Source organism: Oncorhynchus kisutch, linkage group LG24 (assembly GCF_002021735.2).
Source record: "Oncorhynchus kisutch isolate 150728-3 linkage group LG24, Okis_V2, whole genome shotgun sequence".
NCBI classification, from domain to species: Eukaryota; Metazoa; Chordata; class Actinopteri; order Salmoniformes; family Salmonidae; genus Oncorhynchus; species Oncorhynchus kisutch.
The window spans coordinates 28,943,122-28,955,823 of NC_034197.2; the positions used below are offsets into that span (position 1 = coordinate 28,943,122).

General features: G+C 44.0%; 1 pseudogene; it reads right to left on the reverse strand.

Moving 5' to 3' along the window:
• Positions 1-654: 654 nt before the first annotated feature.
• Positions 655-8,635, reverse strand: LOC109869778 (cytochrome c1, heme protein, mitochondrial-like; annotated as a pseudogene).
• Positions 8,636-12,702: the final 4,067 nt, after the last annotated feature.

A 12,702-nucleotide genomic window follows, 5' to 3' on the forward strand; every position in this document is an offset into this window, starting at 1 on the left:
GTGAAGCATGGGGGTGGAAACATCATGCTTTGGGGCTGTTTTTCTGCAAAGGGACCAGGATGACTGATATGTGTAAAGGAAAGAATGAATGGGGCCATGCATCGTGAGATTTTGAGTGAAAACCTCCTTCCATTAGCAAGGGCATTGAAGATGAAATGTGGCTGGGTCTTTCAGCATGACAATGATCCCAAACACACCACCCGGGCAACGAAGGAGTGGCTTCGTAAGAAGCATTTCAAGGTCCTGGCGTGGCCTAGCCAGTCTCCAGATCTCAACCCCATAGAAAATCTTTGGAGGGAGTTGAAAGTCCGTGTTGCCCAGCAACAGCCCCAAAACATCACTGCTCTAGAGGAGATCTGCATGGAGGAATGGGTCAAAATACCAGCAACAGTGTGTGAAAACCTTGTGAAGACTTACAGAAAACGTTTGACCTCTGTCATTGCCAACAAAGGGTATATAACAAAGTATTGAGATAAACTTTTGTTTTTGACCAAATACTTATTTTCCACCATAATTTGCAAATAAATTCATAAAAAATCCTACAATGTGATTTTCTGGATTTTTCTCTCTCATTGTCTGTTGAAGTATACCTATGATGACAATTACAGGCCTCTCATCTTTTTAAGTGGGAGAACTTGCACAATTGGTGGCTGACTAAATACTTTTTTGCCCCACTGTACTTTGTGCATGACACAAGTCATTTTTCCAACAATTGTTTACAGATTATTTCACTGTGTCACAATTCCAGTGGGTCATGAAGTTGAGCTGTCTTATTTTGGTGGTCTGTATGCTATCTATCTTCCAGCTCTTCAAAAAGTGAGCACCTGTGTCTCTTCATGTAATAGACCAATGGTATCTAGATTTCAGACCCCATGAGTAGCTGTAGAGAAAAAGAAAACATACCGTCATTGGCATCCATCACAAGTATCAACGGCATTAGACAAAAAAATGTATGACCTAGTTGCTCAACAAAGTAGGCAGCTTAGAGAACTATAATTGAGAGCCACACACTTTCAGTCCCATTCATTTCCTCTGATCGTGCTCAGGTCACACTGTCCACCTCAGGCAGGTGCAGACATCTTTGGCCACCTGGCTCATAGTGGCTGAGGTGCGTGTGGAGCGATGTCATCAGGAAAAAGGGTTGCCGTTGAACATGCACAGTGCATATCTAGTGGTTTTGTACAGGTGTGTGATATCCTAGTCTTATAAAGAGAAGAGTCTAATCTACACACATGGTAGACCACTCACCATCATCAAACTCTAAAACCTTGTTGTAGATGGGAGGAGCCAAGCCAATGGCCTTGCCAGGGAAATAACGATTGTAGTAGAGCTCCACTCTCACTTCGACCCCTGCAGGGGGTCACAGTACCCTGTCAGTAAGGAGAACACGTAGTTCTCTCCTCCATGTCTGCAAAGAAAGCCGGAGGCAGATTGTGAATACCGCACACTCATAAGACCATTTCCTTCACAACTGTCCTTTTTCCCCCCACCTTTATTTAACCAGGTAGGCCAGTTGAGAACAAGTTCTCAATTAGAACTGCAACCTGGCCAAGATAAAGCAAAGCAGTGTGTCAAAAACAACAGAGTTACCCGTGGGATAAACAAACATACAGTCAATAACACAATAGAAAAATCCGTTTACAGTGTGTGCAAATGAAGTAAGGCAATAAATAGGCCATAGTGGCGAAGTAATTACAATTTAGCAAATAACACTGGAGTGATAGGTGTCCAGATGAGGATGTGCAAGTAGAAATACTGGAATGATGGTCCAGATTGTCTAGTCCAGCTGATTTGTAGGGATCCCGACCTTGTAGCTCTATCAGAACATCAGATGTTAGGATTTGGGTGAAGGAGAAGCGGTGGCTTGGGCCAGTTGCTGCAGGGGGTGCAGAGCAGTTGGCCGGGGTTGGGGTAGCCAGGTGGAAAGCATGGCCAGCCGTAGAGAAATGCTTATTGAAATTCTTAATTATTGTGGATTTATCGGTGGTGACAGTGTTTCCTAGCCTCAGTGATATGGGCAGCTGGGAGGAGGTGCTCTTATTCTCCTTGGACTTTACAGTGTCCCAGAACTTTTTGGAATTAGTGCTGCAGGATGCAAATTTCTGTTTGAAAAAGCTAGCCTTTGCTTTCTTAACTGACTGTGTATATTGGTTCCTGGCTTCCCTGAAAAGTTGCATATCGCGGAGACTATTTGATGCTAGTGCAGTGCACCACAGGATGTTTTTGTGCTGGTCAAGGGCAGTCAAGTCTGGAGTGAACCAAGGGCTATGTCTGTTCTTAGTTCTCCGTTTTTTGAAAGGGCATTCTTATTTAAGATGGTGACAAAAGCACTTTAATGAACAACCAGGCATCCTCTACTGACGGGATGAGGTCAATATCCTTCCAGGTTACCCGGGCCAGGTCGATTAGAAAGGCCTGCTCGCAGAAGTGTTTTAGGAGACCCTTGACAGTGATGAGGGGTGGTCGTTTGACCATGGACCCATAACGGACGCAGGCAATGAGGCATTGATCGCTGAGATCCTGGTTGAAAACAGCAGAGGTGTATTTAGAGGGCAAGTTGGTCAGGATCACATCTATTAGGGTGCCCATGTTTACAGATTTGGGGTTGTACCTGGTAGGTTCATTGATCATTTGTGTGAGATTAAGGTCATCGATATCCCAGTTTAGGTCACCTAACAGTACAAACTCTGCCGATAGATGGGGGGGGGGGGCAATCAATTCACATATAGGCCCCCTTTAGCAGTTCTATCTTGATGAAAAATGTAATTGGGGATGGAAATTTCAGCAGTTTTGGTGGCCTTCCTAAGCCAGAATTCAGACACGGCTAGGACATCAGGGTTGGCAGAGTGTGCTAAAGAAGTGAATAAAGCTAACTTAGGGAGGAGGTTTCTGAAGTTAACATGCATTAACCAAAGGATTTTACGGTTACAGAAGTCAACAAATGAGAGTGTCTGGGGACACGTAGGGCCTGGGTTAATCTCTACATCACCAGAGGAACAGGAGGAGTAGGATGAGGGTACGGCTAAAGGTTATAAGAACTGGTCATCTAGGGCATTCAGAACAGAGAATAAAAAGGTGCAGATTTCTTGGCATGGTAGGATTTATTCAGGGCATAGGGTATGGTAGGGTGCGAGTACAGTGGAGGTAAACCTAGGCATTGAGTGACAATGAGAGAGGTTGCATGTCTGGAGGCACCAGTTAAGCTAGGTGCGGTCTCTGCATGTGTGGGGGCTGGGACAAAGGAGCTATCTGAGGCATGTTGAGCAGGACTAGGGGCTCCGCAGTAAAATAAAACAATGAGAGCTGCCCTAAACAACAGTATACAAGGAATATTGACATTAGAGAGAGAGGCATAAAGCAATCACAGGTGTTGATTGGGAGAGCTAAGACAACAACGGGTAAGATAACAACGGGTAAACAGCTAAGACAACAACGGGTAAATGGCGATGAATGGGCAGAGAGGGTCAGTTATCTGTCAGTTAGACCCTGACAGATAAACAAAATTAAGTACCGTGTTAATGAACAGTCCAGCAGGCATCAGCTGTGTAGCCGAGGGTGATCATAGGGTCCAATGAACAGCAATAGATGAAACCGGGCGCCGTTCGGTAGTCGTTACTACACTAGGCGAGCGGGAGTTCAAAAGGCTAACGGGCCGGGGCTAGCAGATAGGTCTTCACCGACAGAGGCCGGTTGAGAGCACATAGGCTGAATTACGTCAGCAGACCAGCAGTCGGCTCCTTGTCGACAAAGGGTCCAGGCCAATTGGCAAGAGAGGTATTGTAGTTGGTGTACATCGTTTGCTAGCTGAGAGATGGGCCTAGCTCGAGGCTAACTGGTGCTTGCTTCTGGACAAGGGCTTTAGCCACAATAGCCACTCGGTAGCAGCTAGCTAGCTGCGATGATCAGGTGTGATGGTCCAGATCTTGCGGCAGGAATCCGGTAATGTAGTGGGAAAAAGCAGCACGATATGCTCAGGGCTGATATTGCGCTGTGCAGACTAGACTGGCAGGTATTATCCGGGCTAAAGCAGCTGGTGTCTGAGCTAAAGGTAAAGACCGACAGGAGTGGCTAACAAGCTGGCTAACTTCTTGAGGTTCCAGTTATAAGGTCTAAAAAATATCAGATCCATACCATATTGGGTGAGGCGGGTTGCAGGAAGGTATATTTAATTCTAAAATGTAAAAAAAGAGATTTCAATATATTGAAATGCACACAGAAAACGCCCCCAAAAAACAGAATATTTACACGTGACAAAAACGTCTTACTGCTATGCCATTTCGGATACATCCTTCAGCTATTCACTTGTGCTTATAATCTATAAAAGGCAGCAGAATTAGCGAAATGGGCCATAACAGGAAGGGTTAGGTGAAAGCTACAAATGTCCCTAGATTCAAAGCAAGGAACTAAACCTGTGTAAACAGTCATATGTTTGTGGGCTATACTCGGCCTTGTCTCAGGATGGTAAGTTGGTGGTTGAAGATATAGTGCCTTGCGAAAGTATTCGGCCCCCTTGAACTTTGCGACCTTTTGCCACATTTCAGGGTTCAAACAAAGATATAAAACTGTATTTTTTTGTGAAGAATCAACAACAAGTGGGACACAATCATGAAGTGGAACGACATTTATTGGATATTTCTAACTTTTTTAACAAATCAAAAACTGAAAAATTGGGTGTGCAAAATTATTCAGCCCCCTTAAGTTAATACTTTGTAGCGCCAACTTTTGCTGCGATTACAGCTGTAAGTCGCTTGGGGTATGTCTCTATCAGTTTTGCACATCGAGAGACTGACATTTTTTCCCATTCCTCCTTGCAAAACAGCTCGAGCTCAGTGAGGTTGGATGGAGAGCATTTGTGAACAGCAGTTTTCAGTTCTTTCCACAGATTCTCGATTGGATTCAGGTCTGGACTTTGACTTGGCCATTCTAACACCTGGATATGTTTATTTTTGAACCATTCCATTGTAGATTTTGCTTTATGTTTTGGATCATTGTCTTGTTGGAAGACAAATCTCCATCCCAGTCTCAGGTCTTTTGCAGACTCCACCAGGTTTTCTTCCAGAATGGTCCTGTATTTGGCTCCATCCATCTTCCCATCAATTTTAACCATCTTCCCTGTCCCTGCTGAAGAAAAGCAGGCCCAAACCATGATGCTGCCACCATGTTTGACAGTGGGGATGGTGTGTTCAGGGTGATGTGCTGTGTTGCTTTTACGCCAAACATAACGTTTTGCATTGTTGCCAAAAAGTTCAATTTTGGTTTCATCTGACCAGAGCACCTTCTTCCACATGTTTGGTGTGTCTCCCAGGTGGCTTGTGGCAAACTTTAAACAACACTTTTTATGGATATCTTTAAGAAATGGCTTTCTTCTTGCCACTCTTCCATAAAGGCCAGATTTGTGCAATATACGACTGATTGTTGTCCTATGGACAGAGTCTCCCACCTCAGCTGTAGATCTCTGCAGTTCATCCAGAGTGATCATGGGCCTCTTGGCTGCATCTCTGATCAGTCTTCTCCTTGTATGAGCTGAAAGTTTAGAGGGACGGCCAGGTCTTGGTAGATTTGCAGTGGTCTGATACTCCTTCCATTTCAATATTATCGCTTGCACAGTGCTCCTTGGGATGTTTAAAGCTTGGGAAATCTTTTTGTATCCAAATCCGGCTTTAAACTTCTTCACAACAGTATCTCGGACCTGCCTGGTGTGTTCCTTGTTCTTCATGATGCTCTCTGCGCTTTTAACGGACCTCTGAGACTATCACAGTGCAGGTGCATTTATACGGAGACTTGATTACACACAGGTGGATTGTATTTATCATCATTAGTCATTTAGGTCAACATTGGATCATTCAGAGATCCTCACTGAACTTCTGGAGAGAGTTTGCTGCACTGAAAGTAAAGGGGCTGAATAATTTTGCACGCCCAATTTTTCAGTTTTTGATTTGTTAAAAAAGTTTGAAATATCCAATAAATGTCGTTCCACTTCATGATTGTGTCCCACTTGTTGTTGATTCTTCACAAAAAAATACAGTTTTATATCTTTATGTTTGAAGCCTGAAATGTGGCAAAAGGTCGCAAAGTTCAAGGGGGCCGAATACTTTCGCAAGGCACTGTATCCCTCTAGTGGTGTGGGGGCTGTGCTTTGGCAAAGTGGGTGGGGTTATATCCTTCCTGTTTGGCCCTGTCCGGGGGTATCATCGGATGGGGCCACAGTGTCTCCTGACCCCTCCTGTCTCAGCCTCCAGTATTTATGCTGCAGTAGTTTGTGTGTCGGGGGGCTAGGGTCAGTTTGTTATATCTGGAGTACTTCTTCTGTCTTATCCGGTGTCCTGTGTGAATTTAAGTATGCTCTCTCTAATTCTCTAACTTGGAGGACCTGAGCCCTAGGACCATGTCTCAGTGCTACCTGGCATGATGACTCCTTGTTGTCCCCAGTCCACCTGGCCGTGCTGCTGCTCTAGTTTCAACTGTTCTGCCCGCGGCTATGGAACCCTGACCTGTTCACCGGACGTGTTACCTGTCCCAGACCTGCTGTTTTCAACTCTCTAGAGACAGCAGGAGCGGTAGAGATACTCCTAATGATCAGCTATGAAAAGCCAACTGACATTTACTCCTGAGGTGCTGACTTGCTGCACCCTCGACAACTACTGTGATTATTATTATTTATGAACATTTGAACATCTTGGCCATGTTCTGTTATAATCTCCACCCGGCACAGCCAGAAGAGGACTGGCCACCCTCATAGCCTGATTCCTCTCTAGGTTTTGGCCTTTCTAGGGAGTTTTCCTAGCCATCGTGCTTCTACACCTGCATTGCTTGCTGTTTGGGGTTTTAGGCTGGGTTTCTGTACAGCACTTTGCGATATCAGCTGATGTAAGAAGGGCCATATAAATACATTTGATTTGATATGTACATTTTAGACCTTGCTTGGGGTGAACCTATTTTAAACAGCCTACAGAATCACCCATTACCTGGCATTGACTATGTAGCTGAGGTCAGGGGGTAGGGCTCCATTGTTCGACACACGAGCAGCCTCTTGTTTGGGGTATCTTGGGGAAGTAGTCCGAAGTAGTCCCTTGACGTGTCAACATCTCTACAGAGTCTTTCAGGGCCATCTACTGGGAAAACATGTTTAGCGTCAACATTCATTTTTTGTATTTCTCATTAGTAGATGTTATAAAAACAGCTGATTGCTATATTTTGGAATGTATGCTTTAGTAACACAAGTCAGTTGCTCTCACCTTTTCAGCAAGCACCTTGACTTCAGCCAATGTCTGGGAGACTTCTACCAGGTTTCAGAAGGCCATGTATTCCATACTATGACAGGCAGAAAACACCTGATATCCAAGTCAGATACTGTGGGACAAAACAACAGAGGCATAAGAGAATTGTGTAACCTCAACGTGTTTCTCAGGAAGCCATTTAAACATCCCCTCACATGAGTGATAATAACATAAAGGAGGTGATCTAACCTGGCATGATCAAGAGATGACAGCATGCCACTGAGTCCATGGGTAAAATGGTGGGTGAAACTCCAGATCTGATGCGTTCGCCGTCTGGTGAAGCATCTGAGCAACACTGCACCTCCTGCAGTCAACACACCCAACGACGATAGGGCCATCTTTCCCCTGGACAGACTGGAAAAAGACATGTTGCGTGCCTGTGGAAATTGTGAAATCAAGGTCTTCCTAGCTGGTTAGCTAGCTAGACAGGAAACGAATGCTACCGGTGATAGATGACCTTGCGATATTCAAAACAAAATTCCATTACAAATCCAATATTACCCAATAGAGAAAGGCTGTAATTAAAATATACCTCAGATTACCAGATTAGTGATGACGAGATTATTCAGAAGAGTTCTGCTGCTACAGCAGACAACTGTCCCATGAACCGCAATGCTTGCATCCAGCTTGACTTTGCTCTGAAAGTTTCCTTTCCTGTGCTTAGTGCAGCGTGAGTATGTCCACCAGGTGGTGATCAAGGGGAGTTACCAAACAATCACAGGGACATAACTGTCCTTCAGCTTCATCTGTAACTGCACTGTTGCTGGTTAAATCTATAATGACACGTCTGACACCCAAATCGATATTTAACTTCAGAATGTATAAACAATTTGGTTTGGGTCAGTTTTAGGCTTTTGCCAGTCGGTTTAAGCGTCAGCTGACCTTATATAGTTTATCCCACTGTTACTGTAACCAGCCATGCATACCAATGGCTGAGACTAATATAGATCTCCGCAAACTCAAACAAGGCCGTGACAACAAAGAGAATAGTTTAGAGCTGCGTTCAAATACTAATACTAACAGTACTATTTTTTTGTGATGTAAATTGAGTATATAGTATGCTTATTGGTCATAGTAAGGATATAGTTAGTATGCCAAAAATTCTCGGGTGTCGTACTTCTTTCGCGAAAATACCAAGTATATAAGCAGTGGGCCCATAATACAATTCTTCCTCAAATGGGCGTGCCTTCACTACGTTTTCAGATTTAAAAAAAATGTCGGGTAAAAATGCAGCCGAAGTCCGGCAAGAGCGGATACAATTTCATTGCTTTAACTAATTATGACAAATGTTAAGAAAATGTTGAGCAATGTAATAAAGTAATTACTTTTCAAATAAGTTACGCTACATTTTATGTTGGCCAGGCTGTCCTTAAAAACCGCATAGCATATCATTACAGCAGTAGGTTAGCTAGCTACCTAACGTTAATTGGCTACTAATACATCGAACTTGCCAGTATATTAACTACATGCTATCTAACTAACTACCCAACGTTTATTGACTTGATTATTCACGTCATTCTTAGCTAAGTGGTAAATAATAATATAATAATATTCACTATCTACTCCAATTTCAGAGTACTCCAGTCTGTCAGAGCACAGCATATTTTTTTTTGTTTGTTTGTTTATATCTAGGCAAGTCACACATTTTTTATTTACCGGCCAAACCCTGATGACGCTGGGTCAATTGTGCACCACCCTATGGGACTCCCAATCACAGCCGGTTGTGCAACAGCCTGGATTTGAACCACGATGTCTGTAGTGATGTCTCTATCACTGAGATGCAGTGCCTTAGACCACTGCGCCAATCGGAAGCTCTCACGCTCAACACCTGTTGAATATGGCCGGTGTTGGCAAAAAAAAGCATAATTCAATTGTTGCAAGTGTAACCGATGTGAAATGGCTAGCTAGTTAGCGGTGGTGCGCGCTAATAGTGTTTCAATCAGGTGACTCACTCGCTCTGAGAAGTAGTTGTTCCCCTTGCTCTGCAAGGGCTGTGGTTTTTATGGCGCGATGGGTAACGATGCTTCGTGGGTGTCAGTTGTCTGTATGCAGAGGGTCCCTGGTTCGAGCCCGGGAAGGGGCGAGGGGACGGGCTAAAGTTGAACTGTTACATTGGTGCCGTGACCCGGATCACTGGTTGCTGCGGAAAAGGAGGATGTCAAAAGGGGGGTGAGTGTAACCGATGTGAAATGGCTAGCGGTGGTGTGCGCTAATAGCGTTTCAATCGGGTGACATCACTCGCTTTGAGACCTGAAGTAGTTGTTCCCCTTGCTCTGCTGTGGCGCGATGGGTAACGATGCTTCGTGGGTGTCAGTTGTCAGAGGAGCCCGGTGAGGGGATGGACTGAAGTTAAACTGTTACACAAGCAGCACAGTGACTATCACCAAAGCTCTGGATAACATGAAAAAAGCCTAACCAGCTCTGCTTGGGTGAGTAAAATGGTCAGAGTGAGGCCTTCTCTCATTTGTGTCTGGAAGCTAGCTTGTGAGCTTGACTGCTGTTATGACACCTCCACCAAAGCTGCGCTCGAAAGGGAAACGCTCTGAATTTGTAACAGCAATATGGCAACTCACTCTGAATTTACGAACACAGCCGAAATGTATAGCTAGTCATTTGTTATGCTAACAAGCTAGCAAGAGGTTGCATAGCAATATCAACAACTTTCGATCAAATTATAAAACTAGCTAGCCAGCTATGGGTAACTGTAGCTAGCTAGCTGCCTAACAGGAGTACTGGATAACGCCCTCCATGAGACTCCATCTTAACTGTCTTAATTTGCTATTGAGTCTCACATAGAAATCAAATCCAATTGTATTTGTCACATGGGCCGAATACAACAGGTGTAGTAGACCTTACTGTGAAATGCTTACAAGCCCTTAATCAACAATGCAGTTAAAAAAAAATACTAATAATGAATTGTGTCACATGATCAGTGTCCATTATATTTACAGTCATTGGCATAAACAGAGGCAATAAAACAGAGCAAAGACTATTTTGCTGGGCTGTCTATCTCAATTTAAATTTATTGGCATGGGAAACATATGTTTACATTGCTAAAGCAAGTGAAATAGATAATAAACAGAAGTTAAATAAACAATAAATGTACAGTAAACATTACACTCACAAAAGAATAAAGACATTTAAAATGTGATATTATGTCTATGTACAGTGTTGTAATGATGTGCAAATAGTTGAAGTACAAAAGGGAAAATAAATACACATAAAAATAGGTTGTATTTATAATGGTGTTTGTTGTTCACTGGTTGCCCTTTTATTGTGGCAACAGGTCACAAATCTTGTTGCTGTGGTATTTCACCCAATAGATATGGGAATTTATCAAAATCAGATTTTAAAAAAATTGCTTTGTGGATCTGTGTAATCTGAGGGAAAAATGTGTCTCTAATATGGTCATACATTTGGCAGGAGATTAGGAAGTGCAGCTCAGTTTCTACCTCATTTTGTGGCCAGTGTGCACATAGCCTGTCTTCTCTTGAGAGTGAGGTCTGCCTTCGGCGGCCTTTCTCAATAGCAAGGCTATGCTCACTGAGTCTGTACATAGTCAAATCTTTCCTTAATTATGGGTCAGTCACAGTGGTCAGGTATTATGCCACTGTGTACTCTCTGTTTAGGGGCAAATACCATTCCATTTTGCTCTGTTTTTTCGTAAATTCTTTCCAATGTGTCAAGTAATTCTCTTTTTGTTTTCTCATGATTTGGTTGGGTCTAATTGTGTTGCTGTCCTGCGGCTCTGTGGGGTCTGTTTGTGTTTGTGACCAGCTTGCTTAGGGGGATCTTCTCCAGGTTAATTTCTCTGTAGGTGTTGGCTTTGTTATGGAAGGTTTGGGAATCGCTTCCTTTTAGGTGGTTGTAGAATTTAACGTCTCTTTTCTGGATTTCGATAATTAGCGGCCTAATTCTGCTCTGCATGCATTATTTGGTGTTTTACGTTGTACATTGAGGATATTTTCTTTGGTTGTTGCATTCTTCATCAAACCATTTGTCATTGTTGTTAATTCTTTTAGTTTATCTGCTTGACATTTTTAGATTTGATAGGGAAGCTGAGAGGTCAAATTGACTGTTTAGGTTTTCTACTGCCAAGTTTACTCCTTCACTATTACAGTGAAACATTTTGTCCAGAAAATTATTTAGAAGGGATTGAATTTGCTGTTGCCTAATTGTTTTTTGGTATATTTACACACTACTTTCCTTCCAGCTATAGTATTTCTTAATATTATTCAGTTCCTTTGGCTTTGATGTTTCATGATTGAGCATAGCTCTGTTCAAGTAGAGTGTGATTTTGTGTGATCTGATAGGGGTGTCAGTGGACTGACTGTGAACGCTCTAAGAGACTCTGGGTTGAGGTCAGTGATAAAGTGGGTTAGAGTGGGTTAGGTCTGCTCTAATTAGCGTACCCCCTGAGTTATTTCCCTGTTTCACACCTGGTAGTTTGGTGGATGGGACTACCAGCTCTCTGTAACCTATAAGGCAAACCAGTGGGTCCGTCTCCTTTATACCATGGTTCTTGTAGGATGTCAATGTCTGTATTTCCAATTTCTTTGATGAAGTCTGGGTCCCTGTTCTTTAGGACAAAGGCAGACTACCTCAGATCTTGTATATTTCAGGATGAGATAGTAAATGATTTGTGTTCCATTGTGTCTAGTGTAGTTTTGTGTGGTTTAGGCCCGGACCATCACAGTAGGTGTGAGCAGAGCATGTTGAGCATCTGATTCATACCTCTTAGGTCGCAGGATGGGGCTTGGGCGGGTGTAATAGGCTGGGCCTGTCACTCTGCTCACGGCCTAGGCATATGTCATGTTGAGGTCCTTGTCACAGGGGCGGGGGACATGGGGTGGGCAGAAGGGGAATAGGTCTGATATGGGGGGGCCTATACAGGGTGTGGCCAGGGTTTGCTTGGTGTGGTCGTAGCTGGTTGGGGTGTGGCTGGTGATGCTGTGGTCTGGGTGTAGGTCCTCTTGGCGTGGGTTCTCTTTGTGCAGGCCCTCAGGGGGGGTCTCGCAGGTCTGGGAGGGTGTCTCGCTGGTCTGGGCGGGGTGTCCGTTACTCTGTTGCTCCTGTGTGAGGTGCTGGGGCTACAGTTGAGGGTGACATCCTTCAGGGTCCTGGCAAAAGTTGGGATTGCTGCATTGTAACGCCCGGGGTGTAGTGGGGAAAAAGTCAGGCGTAGGAAGCAGAGAGTTCGGGGTAGCGCTAACTTTTAATGCACCACAACGGTGAACAGATGCCAACCAAAACAAATGCCCCAAACATGGGGACTTAAACAGTCCAGCAAAAAACTCAAACACACGGACAACCATGACATACAGACGTGTACACATGTAGATCGAATAATCCCGCACAACCAGCAGGCGGGTCCAAGATGTCCCCCACCGGTACCCAGCACCTCTCCTCCAGACCGTACCCCTCC